The sequence below is a fragment of the Oryctolagus cuniculus genome, chromosome 8, assembly GCF_964237555.1.
Source record: "Oryctolagus cuniculus chromosome 8, mOryCun1.1, whole genome shotgun sequence".
Classification (NCBI taxonomy): domain Eukaryota; kingdom Metazoa; phylum Chordata; class Mammalia; order Lagomorpha; family Leporidae; genus Oryctolagus; species Oryctolagus cuniculus.
Window position 1 is genome coordinate 19,391,570 of NC_091439.1, and position 14,449 is coordinate 19,406,018.

Here is a 14,449-nt window from a genome sequence, read left to right on the forward strand (position 1 = left end):
TGAAGCACTAGCATCACTTAAATCATATGGGAGGCTGGCGCTGTGGCACAGTGGGTTAAAGCCCTGGCCTGACGTGCTGCACCCGCTATGGGTGCTGGTTTGAGTCCCAGCTGCACCACTTCCAGTCCAGTCCCTGCTAATGTGTCTGGGAAAGCAGCAAAGGATGGCCCAGGTCCTTGGGCCCTACACCCATGTGGGAAACCCAGAAGAAGCTCTTGGCTCCTGGCTTCAGATCAGCTTAGCTCCAGCCATTGTGGCCATTTAGGGAGTAAATCCGTGTATGGAAGACCTCTCTCTCTCTCTCTGCTGCTGCTGCTACCTCTCTCTGTAACTCTTTCAAATAAATAAAATAATCTTTAAAAAAATAAATCATATGAGAATTTACAAATCTATAGCCATATCTTTATGAGTTTAACTAAAATCATGTCTATTTTTTTTTCCTAAAACAAGTCTTCTCACATTTTAAAGTTTGAATAAATACAACTTTTCAACATATTGGGATTAACCAGGAATAATTCAATCCAAATTCTTGTCACTGTAAGAACAAAAGAGAGGCCAGTTTCTGTGTATTGATTTATACTGGAGGTGTGATGTCACCACCGCTTCCCAGCAACATGTGCTATTGCATCAGAAGTCTTCCCAGATGTGGCTTTGGCAGAGAATAAATGCTCTCTCATTGTCTGCCTCATCTAAGTGCGAAGAGATTGCTGTTTTTTTGTGCTCATGTTCTATGCCTGGCGCTGTGGTAGACACTGGGGACAGAGAATAGATAAGAAATAGTTTGTGTCTTCAAAAAGTTTCTATGCCCTCCAGACCAAGGTCAAGTGCCTATCAAGTCAGGTATTTGTAAGGGACCCTGTAGGGTTGGTGGGAACGGATAGCAGCTCAGGACTAAGATGTGGACAAGTGAGCCAGGCACCTCTTCTCTTAGCAAAGCCTACTGTCCCCTGGCTACACCTCTTTCTGCAGGCTTACTGTGAAGGAGGGTAAGCCATAGCCCTTCTTCAGTTTATTTGTTTCAAAATATTGATTTACTTGTTTTATTTGAAAGGCAGAGCCACAGAGAGAAAAAGAGATTTTCCATCTGCTGATTCACTCCCCTCCACAAATGGCCACAACAGCCAGGTCTAGGGCAGGCCAAAGCCAGGAGCCAGGAGACTCCATTGTGGCCTCCCATGTGGGTAGCAGGGGCCCAAGCACTTGGATCATCTTCCACTACCTTCCTGGGCATATTAGCAGGAAGCTGGATTGGAAGGAGAGCAGCCAGGACTCCAGCTGGCTCTCTGTTACGGGATGCTGGCCTCACAAGTGCTAGCTAACCCTGCTCTACCACCACACCCGCCTCCTTCTGTTTTCTTTTGCTGCAAGCATTGTCTCAAAATGAATGAAGCAAGCTGCACCTGTTGTGTGGGCCGCCACCTATGCCTAAACAAAGTGGAACTTGCTTTTGAAAGTTATATTAGAAAAATAGATACATATATATTACCTAATTTAACCTGTTGTCTCTCAGCTTCCAGCCCTTCCCTCTCAGGTGCCTCTCGAGTCCCCGTATACCTGCAGGAAGGAGTGACTGACATCTGTTCCTCTCTTCTCACCTCCGTTCCTCGGGACGTCTTGGCAAAGCCGGCTGGAGCTGACTTTCCTTTGGCAGGGGCTAAAGGGAGTTTCTGTGTCTTGTCCTAGAACAGTGTTTCTCAAAGATGAGTCACTGAGGGTGGATCTTTCTTAAAAATAAAGCTTCCCACACCCAAATTTGTTGATGCAGAATCTCCAGGAATGAGGGCCTAGAATCTGCAACTTGAACAGCCTTCCACATCACACCTCAGCCCAGGAGTAGTCTGAATAAACTGACTTGGGGCCAAAGCATTCACAGCAAATTCAGTGTTTTAAGGGGAATGAAGAAGCTTTGAAGAATCTCACATCTGCATAATTTAGGACTGCCCCGGTATGTGACACAGGTGAAATCCTTCACTTAATCACACTAATTGAAAGTCTCCAGTAATCAAATATCATTTGATTAAATAAGTTTCACTCTTTTTTTTTTTTATTTTTTTGACAGGCAGAGTGGACAGTGAGAGAGAGAGAGAGAGAGAGAGAGAGAGAGGTCTTCCCTTTGCGGTTGGTCCACCCTCCAATGGCCGCCGCGGCCGGCACGCTGCAGCTGGCGCATCGCGCTGATCCGAAGCCAGGAACCAGGTACTTATCCTGGTCTCCCATGCGGGTGCAGGGCCCAAAGACTTGGGCCATCCTCCACTGCACTCCCTGGCCACAGCAGAGAGCTGGCCTGGAAGAGGGGCAACCGGGACAGAATCCGGCGCCCCGACCGGGACTAGAACCCGGTGTGCCGGCGTCGCAAGGCAGAGGATTAGCCTATTGAGCCACGGCGCCAGCCAAGTTTCACTCTTTCAATTGGTAACTTTTTCTGGTGGATTCCAGAAGGCCTTAGTAAATTACATTTTTTAAAAGATTTATTTATTGGGCCGGCGCCGCGGCTCACTAGGCTAATCCTCCGCCTAGCGCCGCCGGCACACCGGGTTCTAGTCCCGGTCGGGGCGCAGGATTCTGTCCCGGTTGCCCCTCTTCCAGGCCAGCTCTCTGCTGTGGCCAGGGAGTGCAGTGGAGGATGGCCCAGGTGCTTGGGCCCTGCACCCCATGGGAGACCAGGAAAAGCACCTGGCTCCTGGCTCCTGCCATTGGATCAGCGTGGTGCGCCGGCCGCGGCGGCCATTGGAGGGTGAACCAACGGCAAAGGAAGACCTTTCTCTCTGTCTCTCTCTCTCACTGTCCACTCTGCCTGTCAAAAAAAAATTAAAAAAAAAAAGATTTATTTATTTGAAAGCCAGAGTTACACAGAGAGAGGAGAGGCAGAGAGAGAGAGAGAGAGAGAAGTCTTCCATCCGATGGTTCACTCCCCAATTGGCCGAAATGGCTGGAGCTGCACCAATCTGAAGCCAGGAGCCAGGAGCTTCTTCTGGGTCTCCCACATGGGTACAGGGGCCCAAGGACTTGGGCCATCTTCTACTGCTTTCCAAGGCCATAGCAGAGAGCTGGATCAGAAGTGGAGCAGCCAGGACTTGAACCGGTGCCCATATGGGATGCTAACACTGCAGGCGGCAGCCTTACCCACTATGCCACACTGCCAGCCCAGTCAATTACATTTTGGTGTGAATTAATCTTATAGCTTTATTTTCCTTTAATAAAAGCATGTGACCCAGACAAACCCAAACCAAAACAAACCAATAAACAACAGCAATGAAAACAAACACAAAACCTTAAGAGAATAGTAGTTTTGATGGTAAACAAAGAAAAACACTATGGAACAAAAATACGTAAGTCAGATATTTTGATTTTCTGAGTCTCCACATATTCTGCCAGGTTTATCCATGTATTCATTCTTTGTTTAGTCAGTAGATTAAATCACTTATTGCTCACGTGTTTATCAAGCAGCAATGAATGCTCCTTTGGCAACAATTAGGAGCCAGGCCCAGGTGCTAGGACCCAGTGGTGATCCAGGCAGAGAAAAGGTCTGCTCTCAAGGGACTTCATTCTCCTCTGGGAAATAGGCAATAAATGAGTTAAAACCAGATCAGAACATGACACATGACATTGAAGAAGGATAAGTGCCGGGAAGGAATCGAAGCAGAGGGACGTGATGGTGGCTGTGCCCAGCTCGGTGGCAGGCAGGCCACTGGGAAGCAGATGGTCCAGGAGGGCCTCCCTTCTTGGGACAGTTGAGCTGAGGCCAGGGCCCGTGCTATAAGGAACGGAGGCAAGGCCTTACCCTGCAGAGGAGCAACAGTGCCAGGGGCCCTCAAAGGAACCGGCTGGATGTGGCTGAGAAGCCATGAGCAGGTCAAGAGAGGGAGTGACCCGGAGATGGACAAGAGACCAGCATGGACAGGTGGACAGCAAGAATGGCTGGGACCCTGCGAGCCCAGGTAAGGTGTCTGTGCAGTCTGTGCAGGCCGCCCTGACAAACCACGCTGGCTGGGAGGCCCATATGAAGACATGGATTTTCCTATGGTTCAGGCAGCTGGTTTCTCATGAGGTCTTTCTCCTTGGTTTATAGATGATCCTTCCATCCTCTACTTCTCCACCAATCTCTCCGTGCACGGGTGCCCCTGTGTAGTGTATCTCTCTGTGTGTGCTATCCTCTTCTCATAAGCACAGCCGTCTGATTGCATTAGGGACCCACCCTAGCAGCCTTACAGTAACCTAATTACCTCTTTTTTTTTTTTTTTTTTTTTACAGGCAAAGTGGACAGTGAGAGAGAGAGACAGAGAGAAAGGCCTTCCTTTGCCGTTGGTTCACCCTCTAATGGCTGCCGTGACCAGCGCGCTGCGGCCGGCGCACTGCGCTGATCCGATGGCAGGAGCCAGGTGCTTTTCCTGGTCTCCCATGTGGGTGCAGGGCCCAAGGACTTGGGCCGTCCTCCACTGCACTCCCTGGCCACAGCAGAGAGCTGGCCTGGAAGAGGAGCAACCGGGACAGAATCTGGTGCCCCGACCGGGACTAGAACCCGGTGTGCCGGCGCCACAAGGAGGAGGATTAGCCTAGTGAGCCACGGCGCCGGCCTAATTACCTCTTTAACAGCCCTTTCTCCAAATGCAGCCCTGTTCTGAGGTCTGGGACTTTGGGCTGCAACATTCCACTTTTGAGCAGACACAGTTCAGCCTATAACAGAAAAGCTTCAAGTTTTATTGCTCGGGCATTTTTGGGAGAAATTTTTATTACTTTTTATTTATTTAATTTTAAAGGCAGAGAGATAGATAAATCTCCCAAGTGCTGGTTTACGCCTCCAAATGTCTGCCACAGGTGGGGCTGCAGGCCTGGAACTCAATGCAGGTCTTCCATGTGGGTGGCAGAATCCACTTCCTCAAACCATCACCTGCTGCCTCCCAGCACGTGCGCTGGCAGGAAAGCAGAATCAGAAGTGGAGCCAGGACTTGAATCCAGGCACTGATACGGAATGTGGATGTCCCATGTAGCTTCTTAACCACTTTGCCAAATTCCCATTCCAGGAGAGGCTTTTTTTTTTTTAGATTTATTTCTATTGATTTGAGAGGTAGAGAGAGACAGAGACAGAGACAGAGAGACAGAGAGAGGTTTGCCATCCATTGGTTCACTCCCCAAATGGCCACAAGGCCAGAGGTGGGCCGATCAGAAGCTAGGAGCCAGAAGCTTCTTCTGGGTCTCCCACGCACATGCAGGGGCCTAAGCACTTGGGCCATCTTCTACTGCTTTCCCAGGCCACAGCAGAGAGCTGGATCAGAAGTGGAGCAGCCAGGACTGGTGCCCATATGGATGCCGGTGCCGCAGGTGGAGGCTTAGCCCACTATTGCCACAGTGCCAGCCTGTTTTAAACAGTAGAGTAACACATCAGATTTTATTTTAAATATATCTTTTAAGTCATTCTGTGTGAATGGGTTGGAAGAGGACAGTGAAAGCAGGCACGTAGTGAGGAGGCTTTTACAGTGAGAAGGTGGTGGACGGGACCAGGCGATAGTAGTGCAACGAAGAAGAATGCGTGGTTACAAGGTATATTTTGGAAGGAGAGCTAATGTGCTAGTGGGGTTATTGGTAGTGTGAAAGAGCAAAGTTATTGTGAGGAGAGCAAAACTTAAAGACCATCGAAGTAGCCCAGAGTTCCCAAGTGTCCAGAAGTGGGGGAAATCCTGATGAATGGTCACAGGGAGAAGCTGTGTGGAGAAAACAGGTAGAAGGATGCTCTGCAGTGTCTCTGTTTCAGTGTCAGTCCGCTTCATGTATGGCTCTCATGATTCGATTAAGATATATATATGCTCCTAGGCCATCTGTATGGTTAATTTTATGTCTCAAGTCCACTGGGCTAGAGTTCTGTTAATTAATCAATCAGCCATCTAGGTGTTGCTGTGAAGTCATTCTGTAGGTGTGCTTAAGTCAGTTGAAGTAAAAGAGATTCTGTTTGATAATCAGGTGGGCCTTATGTAGTCACATTAAAGTTCTTCAAAGCAAGACAGGTTTCTCTGGGAAACTAGAAATTCTGCTTTACAATCGCGGTATTGGAGATAGGCGTGAGAGCAGTTAAGATGCCACTTGGAACAGCCACGTCCCACATCGGAGTGCCTGGGTTCTTGTCCTCACTCCACTTCTGATTCCAGTTTCCTCCTAACGTGCACCTTGGGAGGGGTTGGGTGATGGTTCAAGTAGGTGGGCCCTTGCCACCCTCATGGGAGATCTGGATTGAGTTCTCAGCTCCCGACTCAGGCCTGGCTCAGGCCTGGCTGTTGTGGGCACTTGGGAGATGAGTCAGCAGCAGATGGGAGCTCTCTCAATCTGTCTCTGTTTCTCCGCCTTTCAAATAAATTAGAACTTAAAAAGAAAACAGTTCCAGGAAATGGAATAAAAAATAACTTTATTTTTGAGGAAATGATTTATTTCAGTATCAGCTCCTACCAAGGAATTTTCAGCCCATCAGCCTGTGCTCTGGTTTCAGACTCACTGGTCCTTCCACAATCAGATAAAACGAGTGTTTGGAGCAAATCTTTCTTGCTCTCTCATACACATAAATATACACAATATAAATATACCTTTATACTGCATATGATGTATAATGTGATATATTCCTTATATCTTCTCGTGTTATAATACTTCCTTTATATTACATGTGGTGTATAATGCATTCTATAGAGTCTTCATATTCTTTCATGTCATATACGATACTCCTTTATATTATATGTGATTCATGGTTCTGTGTCTTCGGAGAACCCCAACGGATACACTGTCTTACATGGTCTCTTGTCTTGACAGAGGGGAGTGGAGGGAGTGTGGTGGGGGCAGCTGCTCTGGATGAGAAGAATACGCCCTCCTGGAACCTCTTGTTCCTGCCTTAGAGGAGGCAGGCGCGGAGCTCCCTGCTCTAGTAGGGACACAGAGCTCTTCAGTTGAAGTGAAACCCTTTCTTTCCCAGCAGATGTCCCACTGATGCCATCTACACCTGTTCTGCCCGCACTTCGAATCCCACCCTCCTCCCCATCCATCATCGACAGAATTGCTTGAGTCCAACCACAAGGTGAGCAGCCGCCAGTGGACTTAATCATCAGGCTGGACTTAACCATCTGGAACCTGAAGTGTACACTCTTCCTGCCTTATCCCCACTCAGCCTCCAAGCCCCTCTTTGTTCTTTGGCTTATATGTTTTACCCACACAACTACAGTTTTCCTAGATGACGTTCAAAAAGCATCCTTAAGATTTGTTCCCCCTTGCAATCTCCCTTACAGCAGGTGCACTAAACTTCAGAGCTCTATTTCATTGACCAACGAACTTGGGATCCAGAAATAACTTGTCCTTTTTGGCTTCCTATCCTGCTTCCCACAACACACCCCTTTAAAAACTCACCTTCTTAAAATGGAGTTGGATCAAGGATGTTGTCTTTGTTTGCTACACCTGTTAGGTGGCTGAAAGTGCTGACTGTCAGAAATACTAGAAAGAGAGAAGTGCCACTCGTCAGCAGTTATTTTCCCAGCCAAGGTCATCCATCTTATCAAAAGCCGAGTATGGCATCCATTCCACAAGTCCCACTGCTTCCCTCAGTAGGTGAGGTCATTAAGTTGACATTGAAGTGCTCAGCAATTGTAAGAGTTGGCAATCATAAAAAGAGATAAAAGCTGATTTTCAAAGAGCACCCTAGTGAGCAGTGGTTCCCTACCTTGCAGAACCTCGTGTTGTATGTAGCACAGCACAGCCTTCAGACTTCATGTTGAGGTATGTTTTCAGCATTGCTCTTGCTACTTAAGAACTTAATGGGAGTTTCACAGCAGAAAACTACAAAAGGACTTGGCAGAGACTTCTGGAAATTTATCCAGAACACAGCTTTTCTTATGTTCCACAGTAATTTATCTGTTTAAAAAGCACCATAGCTAGTAAGTGGCAAAAACAAAATTCGGACTCCTCAGCTCGGGTTCAGAGCCCACACTCATGCTCTCATTTACCCATTTAACAGAATCTCATGTATCACTCAGTAGACACCAGCCTCTGAATTATAAATAACAGATACCACTCATGGAGCTTATTCGTTCTTCTGGTTTTATAATTTCAGTCCACTTGATGTCCTCAAATGACTTCATTTGGAAACATTCCTACTTTGTGGAGAAGCAGATATCCTCGTCATTTACTCTATAACCATTCCAATGCGCTGAACAAGACACTTAATTTCCATAAATTTATTTTTTGAATAACCCAAAGTATAGAGAATGTTCCATCCATGAAAGCACAATCAACCTTGTTATTTATAATAGTTAAAAATTGGGACAAGTTGAGTAAATTATGGTATGGCCATGGAATGATACATGCCACCGTTCTACTGTCATTAAAAAAGAATAGTTTTATAGACCATTACTTGCATGGACATGGTTATTAAATGATGGCAAGGGTGAAAGCAACCTAAAACACTGTACATGTCAGTATGATTGAAACCATTGGTAATACAAGCAAAAAAAAGACCAAGATGCACCAAGATGGCAAGAATGGTTGTTTTAAGGTGATAGGATAGGAGTTAAAATGGTGGTAAGATAGTGACTTCTCCTTATTTTTGTTTTAAACAGTCTTTCTAGAGAAAATAAAATTAATTTAAAATTAAGAAAGAAAAAAAATATTGTTAAATGAATTGGTAGCAGCCAGTGCTCTCCCGGTTCCCAGGGAAAGGATGTGGGTCTAGATGCAAATGCCCAACAGGTCATGAACAGGACGAAGTCTTATAGGAGTGTGGTTACTACTGTTGGGGCTATTCCCTCAGAGGCACAGCACTTTCATTTTCATTGCAATTTGTTTCCCTTGAATGGAGTCTTCTAGTTTATCTTAACACAAAGACATGAGCCATGCCGCTCCTGGCCAAAAGCAGTGTGGATCATCTAGAACATGTCTGCAAGTTTGGAGTGTTTTGCTCGCTGGAAGGCCGAGCCCTTCATTTCTTGAATGTTCTTTTACCTCTAGGGTCTAAGCGTTAGTGATTTCCCTTCTAGCATCAATGTGCTGGCAGCCTAGGAGCCTCACGTTGACTTTACACTATTTCCAGGAAATAGCTGACTAGTCAAGACACAGCAGGGACTATTGCAAGAGTCCTGGAGATATTAGTCAGAAAGCAATTTAAACTGTTTGAGTAGAGGCGGCTCCGCATTCAGAAAGCAAGAGGGAGAACTTTCCCTACAATGAATCCTTCATCCTAACCAGGCAGGATGTTGTTCCTAAGAAAATCCTAGTTTGGAGACAATATAATTGTATAAGAAGCAATTTGAGAAACAACGGCCAGAAGTTTAGGTGTCACTTTTACATTCATATATCTCTAATTAAGAGTTTGATTTGTGTTTTCCACCACAGTTTTAGAGTTATATTAGGGGATATGTTGCAAACACCTAAAAAAATTCATCATCCCTGATACAGAAATTGTAGGACCAATTCATTTAATTGCGTCAATCAGGTAAATCAGGAAGACCTATGTGTACCAGACAATTTATCTGTTTCAAATAGTAATATCACCACCAACAACAACAAACAGAAAAAATGCAAATGTCCTACAGCAGAGGATTAGTTAAAATGAATGATGAGGGCTGGCGCCGCGGCTCACTAGGCTAATCCTCCGCCTTAAGGCGCCGGCACACTGGGTTCTAGTCCGGGTCGGGGCGTCGGATTCTGTCCCGGTTGCCCCTCTTCCAGGCCAGCTCTCTGCTGTGGCCAGGGAGTGCAGTGGAGGATGGCCCAAGTGCTTGGGCCTTGCACCCCATGGGAGACCAGGAGAAGTACCTGGCTCCTGGCTTCGGATCGGCGCGGTGCGCTGGCCGCAGCACACCAGCCACAGCGGCCATTGGGGTGGGGGATGTGTGAACCAATGGCAAAGGAAGACCTTTCTCTCTGTCTCTCTCTCTCACTGTCCACTCTGCCTGTCAAAAAAATAAAATAAAATAAAAATGAATGATGACTGGCCTGTGCCGTGGCTCACTAGGCTAATCCTCTGCCTTGCGGCGCCAGCACACCGGGTTCTAGTCCCAGTTGGGGCGCCGGATTCTGTCCCGGTTGCCCCTCTTCCAGGCCAGCTCTCTGCTGTGGCCAGGGAGTGCAGTGGAGGATGGCCCAAGTGCTTGGGCCCTGCACCCCATGGGAGACCAGGAGAAGCACCTGGCTCCTGGCTTCGGATTGGCACAGCGCGCCGGCCATAGCGGCCACTTGGGGGGGTCAACCAACCGCAAAAAGGAAGACCTTTCTCTCTGTCTCTCTCTCACTGTCTAACTCTGCCTGACAAAAAAAAAAAAAAAAAAGAATGATGACTAACCATACAATGGGACAAACAATATATGGCCATTTAAAATGACATTGTATCTCTATTCCTACTGATACTGATGGATATTTAAAACATTAAATCATAAAAAGTTTATAAAGAAGATGTGCTTCACAATCCCTTTGTTTTTTCTGTTTTAACAGAAGCCACTCAGACTGCGTTTTCTCCCTCTTATTCTCCCCCCACCGTCAATGGCAAATGGCAGCAAAGCAAGGCCAAGAGCTGGCTTCACACTCGAGAGAATGCGGCACCTTCCACTCGTGATTTCCAGTGCTTTACACAAGCAGAGAAACTTCTATAGGAGTGAAGTACAGAAGTGATCCCTTAAAGTGTAGTCTCTAATGGAGCTTTAAAAATTATATGCACGTAGAAAGCCAAGACACTATAGCAAAAAAAAAAAAAACAAAAAAACAAACAAACAAAAAAAAAACAACTAAATGAAAGATCTCTGCGAGTGAGATCCCAGTGGAAAGAACAGGTCTTCAAAGAAGGAGGTACCTTTCTCTGAAGGGAGGAGAGAACTTCCACTTTGACTATGACCTTGTCTAAATAAGATAAGAGTTGGAGAACTCAAAAGGCTTCCATAGCCTTGGAACCTCATGACTGGAGCATAGGGATATTACTGATGCCATAAACAAGAGTGTCAATTTGTTAAGTCAACAACAGGAGTCACTGTGCACTTACTCCTCATGTAGGATCTCTGCCCTTAATGTGCTATACATTGTGATTTAATGCTATAACTAGTACTCAAACAGTATTTTTCACTTTGTGTTTCTATGTGGGTGCAAACTATTGAAATCTTTACTTAATGTATACTAAACTGATCTGTATATAAAGAAAATTGAAAATGAATCTTGATAAGAATGGAAGGGAAGAGAGAGCGGGAAAGGGGAGGGTTGCGGGTAGGAGGGAAGTCATTGGGGTGGGGGAAAGCCAATGTAATCCATAAGCTGTACTTTGGAAATCTATATTCATTAAATAAAAGTAAAAAAAAAATTATATGCACGGTTCAATTTCATAAAACCATTATATACACAGGTGCCTATGTATGCCTAGTGGCTAAAGCACTCCTGTGATAGAGTGAGTACTTGAGTTCCAGTCCTGATGCCAGCTCCTTGCTGCTGCATACCCTGGGAGACAACAGTGATGTCCATGTAATTGGGTTTCTGCCCCCCAAATGGGAGACTAGATTGCATTCCCAGCCCCCCACTTTGGCCCCTGGCCCACTCTGGGGCTGTTGTAGGTGTTTGGAGAGTGAAGCTGCAGATGTAGTTCTCTTTCTGTCTCACAAAAACATTCAAAGATGTGTAGTTGCTTGGTAGAAATCTGAAAGAATATGCACCAAAAAGTTCATAGTCATTTTGTTTCTGGGCATTTGGATTTTGGGCTGGTTTTAGTTTAACATACATTTTTGCTTTTACTCATTTATAATTCTAATATTTCTATATTTTTGTGTAATCAAAAAGAATACATTTTGAAAACCATTATTTTTCAAGTGCTTAACATTTTCAAGAATATTTAAAAACTTTTTGGAATATAGTGACACTTCCATAAGTGTAAACTACCAACACCTACAGGGCCCCATGCGTAGGTGGGTTTAACCCTAAGAGCTAAGGATAATCATACAGTTTTTTATTCCAGTAAAGACTTGATAAACTCTTTACTGAAAGAGCTTATGCTGGCTGTGATATACAGAAAAAAATTAGCAGCAGGGGAAAAGTTTTCTGGGAAGCCAAATAAGAGAAAATGGGTGGCTGGACAAGGCATCACTATGGAGATGGGGAAAGGAGGAAAAAAAAAATTAAAAAAAAAAATCAGAGCTCTCGAAGTCTAGGAAGAAAAAAGTTAAAGTCAGACCTTTGTTCTTTGGCTTAACTGGTATAGATAAGTAAATGGCACAGAGACAGGTTAGTAGGCAGAGTCCAGAGTATCTGTGAAGGCTTACAGGATAAGAAAACAGCAGGCAGGTCATGGTTACCAAGACAACCCTTGAGTCAGTGAGCAAGTCAAATCCAAGATTGGGTGGTTTGTAAGGGTTCCAGGGAAGGGAGTGGCCAAGAAAATACTACATCTGGGACCTGCTCCATGGTGTAGTGGATTAAACTGCTGCCTGTAGTGAGGGCATCCCATGGGAGTGCCAGCTCAAGACCTGGCTGCTCCACTTCCAATACAGCTCCCTGCTGATGTGCCTGGGAAAGTAGTGGAGGATGGCCCAAGAGCTTGGGCCCCTGTACCGGAAGAAGTTCCTGGCTTCAGATTGGCTCAGCTCTGGCCATTGTGGCAATTTGGGGAGTGAATCAGCAAGATGGGAGATCTCTCTTTCTCTCTCTAACTCTGCTTTTCAGATAAATAAATACTTTTAAAAAATACTAGATTTTAGGCACGAGTGAAAATCTCCTTATCTGGTGGATTGAAGAGTAGCTTTACCAAAATCAAGTAGCTAATAAATAACATCAATATCTGAACCCACACTATCACAGTTCCTTGACACTGGCTCTTTCTTGAGTTCAGATCAAGGTAAAAAATAGTCAGAGAGAAAACATGTAGACCCTGAATCAAGATCTCAGGACACAGCTCTACTCATTAGAGTTGATCTTTTTTTCCTGACAGAAGTCATGCTCCAAAGTAGAGTTAATTGGCTTTAAAACTATTCATGAATTCCATATTCATGAATTTAAACAGCCATGGATTGAAAATGATGGGAAAAAATTGTGCCTGTGCTAAATATGTATAGACTTTTCTTTTTGCCATTGAATTCCCTATTATAACTACTTATACAACGTTTGTATATTATAAGCAATCTACAGCATGCAGGATAATTGTGTAGGTTATATGCAATACCATGGCATTTATATAAAGAACTTGAGTACCTACAAATTTTGGTATTCACGGGGGGGGGGGGGGGGGGCTCCTGGGACTGATCCCCTGTGCATACCAAAGGGAAACTGTACTACAGGGAATAAGAAGTTTTCGGCTATCTGTATTCAAAAGACCATTCATGCTTTCATGGTTGTATTGGAGTGAGTGAAATCTTGTAACTTGTTACCCCAAGTCTCAGTGGCTTGTAATAACGAAAGCTTATCTCTAGCTTAGTCAACAGTTCACCACGAGTGTTCCTGGTCAGAGTTGGCTCTCATCCAGTGATGGTGGGTGGTGACTGAGGAGCCAGACTCCTTCCATGCAATTACTCCAAGAGCAGGCAGCTGTTCCGGAAAGGGCCAGGTAGTAAATCTCCTGGGTGGTGTGTGCCATCCCATTCCTATCACAACTGCTCAGTGCTGTCGCATGAACAGAGACGGATCCAATAAGCCCACGTGCAACACTGCCCCAGGGCACCGAGACCTTCCCTGAGTCTCTGCTTCTGGCAGACAGAGGAAGGGAGACCGGGAGATTGTTATGAACAGACCTGGAAGTGGCAATCGGCACGCTTATTTCAACGGCTGCACTAAATTTCAGAATAGGCTGGGAGATGTAGACTAACTGTGTGTCCCGGAGGAAAAGAAAACGCTCCGTGGGCCTGCAGCGCTATTGTTGCCTCCGTTTGCCTTTCTACTCATCCAGGATCTATCTAACTTCTCCCCATACATAGTGCCTACTCAGCCTTTCCCTGGGCAGCAACTCTAAATCACAACTTGCGGTCCTTGCAGCCTGCCCAAAGGTCCAGGATCTCCTGGTGATGAACATTCCCTCCGCTGGGTCCAAATATAGTTCCTCATGGTCACACAGAAGACAGATGCTTTGTCCCTCTTTCTCTCCCCTCCCTTTGGAACAATGAAGGATGACAATATATCCACAGTGAAAAGCTGTATTTGGAAAAAGATAAGAATAAGGACACAAGGTAGGTTGTTGTCCATGCATTTATAAAATCCCACCGTACAGACCCTCAGAAAGCTCTGTGCCCATTCAGCTCTACTGCTCTCCCCAGCTCTTATACTACCTCGGGGAGGTCCCACCTGATCCATCTTGTGTTTTGGCCATAGCCACGATGGGCACCTAGAAGTGTGTTCTCTTTAAAGTCTTCACACTTTCATAGATTGCCTCCTGTTGGATCAAGTTTGGGACTCAGAAGTTGTGTTTTTTGTTTTTTAAGATGTATTTTTTTTATTTCAAAGACAGAGTTACAGAGGGAGGTAGAGACAG

At 45.5% G+C, this 14,449-nt stretch overlaps 1 pseudogene; it reads right to left on the reverse strand.

The window, feature by feature from the left end:
* Positions 1-10,454: 10,454 nt before the first annotated feature.
* On the reverse strand, positions 10,455-10,648 carry LOC127483377 (small nucleolar RNA U3; annotated as a pseudogene).
* Between the last annotated feature and the right edge of the window lie 3,801 nt (positions 10,649-14,449).